Consider the following 2,283-nt stretch of genomic DNA (forward strand, 5'->3'; position numbering starts at 1 on the left):
CAGGAAGGAAGAACCTACGAGACTTGCGAGCCTCAAGTTGTTTATTTTGCATAAATGTTGCCCCAAATATTGCAGCTGTAAACACATCATCATGAATGCCAATGGCACAAAATGAAGACGAAGCAGCGATCGACGAAACTTGCTGATCCTTGTGACTTTTTGCTGCTTGCATAAATATTTGCTTGGGGGCAAAGCAGTCGCGCCCACACGCCCATAAAGACCACCACGCTAGCGTTGGCAGCTGCCTTGGCAGCAAATATGTTAAGTGTGCTGCGAGTTCATCTCTCGGCTCTCTGTAAACAAAAGTGCAAACATTTTATTGGCTAGACGCTGCGTTTTGTTGCTTCGTTTTTATTGAGTTTGCCACAGCCACTCCACGCTCCACACTCCATGCCACAGCTGCCACAACGCCCACAACCAAAACCCAAGCAGCTCTTTTTTCAACACCTTCCACTTCTTTTTCATTTTCTTCGCATCTGTTTGGCGTTTTGGCTTTTGTTTGTGTTTACGATTTTTCGTTCTATTCATAATTTCAATGAACATCAGGCAAACATATTGAGTTCGATTTTCTCTATTGATTAATTGCTGCTTTTAACACTTGTGTGTGTGTGTGTGAGCACTTTTCATAGACTTAACGTCTGCTGCCATTGAAGTGGGCACTGTTGAAATTTAAACAAACTTTATTTTGGGTGGCATGTTCAAACTCAAAAATTTAACAGCTGATTGCTTGGAGTCGTCACTGGGATTTGTAGCTGTCGGCGCTATAGCCAGCGAGGCCATCTGCATTGATTTGTTGACAGCGCCCTGAAATGTTTATCAGCTAAATATTTAGCTAAAAAATGCTTAAAGCAAAATATGCTTAAATTTTTAGATACTCTATGCTGTACTGCGAACTCTCAGCAACCAAACTCAAAGCTTAGCACATTGCCACTGAGCTACAGCTGCGCGCAAATTTACGCATAATTTAAATTATGATTTTAAACATTAAAATGCTATAAAGCAGTTATTCAACTCGCTAAGCTACCTAAGGTTAAAGTCCAGCAATCAAAATTTGCTTATTAATAAGTAAATGCTAAGCGTTTAAGCAAACGAGCCATAAAATGCATATAAAGCGTTCGCTAAAATATAAATCAAAAGCAAAAAAAGCCCACTGCTGAATTAGCAAACAAAAATGACTTATACTTTAACTTTTACAGCATAAAAAACGTTAATTTACAACTTAAAACAGCACAAACTGGCTAAATAAATTAAGCAAAATAAAAAAAATAATAGTCAACAGTGACTTGCTCCAGGTGAGGCTCGAACTCACAACCCCGGCATTGCTCATGACACAGTGTACTGATTATAAGTACCGTGCGCTAACCAATTGCGCCACTGGAGCTGTTGAACGACGGCCGTCAAATGCCCAACAAGAGAGAGGACTCGCCATGCGAGAACTTTAGAATCTTTCTGCTGTGCTCTTTGGCTCTCTGTAAATTGCGTGCGTGCATATGTGTGTGTGCGAAAATTTGTATGTTATGCTGTAAAGCGCGACGCTCTGCGATTTTGGCACAGGCAGGCAAATGTGATAAGAACTTTGTGTGATTTGAATTAATAGTAAATTAGTAGCATAGCGCTGATTAATTTAATCGCAATATATGTAAAATATAAAGTGAAATTTGTTTTAGTTTCAAGCGCAGGGCGCAGGCACACAAAGGTAATTACAATGCTTTTCACTTTCGTTGTGGGGCAACAAACAGGTGTGCACTCAATGCAGTTAAAAAAAAAGCACAAAACAGTTACAATTCGATTTCAAATGAATTGCAAAATAGCAACAACAATAGCTGGGGTAAAAAAAAATTACCCAACTATTACTACTACTGTGCTGTGATTACTGAGAAATCAAGCTCGAAGTCACAAGTCAGGAAATGCAAATTGCGCTAATTACGTTGGGCATAAAGCGTTGCAATCATTGTTGTTGTTGTTGTTGTTTCTAACTGCATATAAAATGCAATGCACAAAAAACAAACCGCTAAGCAACAGCAACAACAACAACAATAAGCGTGACAAATGACCATTGTATGACATTAATAATAATAATTTAATGCTGTAAAAAAATAAATGATTTCGCAATGGAAAAAACTTAGCGAAGCGAGCAAAGCAAATCCCTTGTCATGTCATGTTGTAATTATAAAAATATGAGAACAGACACTTGATGTCATGTGAGAAAAACAAAAACCTAACACAATTTACAGTTAATTATGTAAAGAAGATTGCTGGCACTTTAAAGCTAAAGTAAACAAT

General features: G+C 38.2%; 1 non-coding gene across 1 annotated transcript; it reads right to left on the reverse strand.

Moving 5' to 3' along the window:
• Positions 1 to 1,284: 1,284 nt before the first annotated feature.
• Positions 1,285 to 1,381, reverse strand: Trnai-uau. The gene is made up of 2 exons: positions 1,344 to 1,381; positions 1,285 to 1,320 (listed from the first exon to the last, which is right to left on the reverse strand). It is a non-coding gene; the product is annotated as a tRNA-Ile (tRNA).
• Positions 1,382 to 2,283: the final 902 nt, after the last annotated feature.

Source organism: Drosophila busckii, chromosome 3L (assembly GCF_011750605.1).
Source record: "Drosophila busckii strain San Diego stock center, stock number 13000-0081.31 chromosome 3L, ASM1175060v1, whole genome shotgun sequence".
Classification (NCBI taxonomy): Eukaryota; Metazoa; Arthropoda; class Insecta; order Diptera; family Drosophilidae; genus Drosophila; species Drosophila busckii.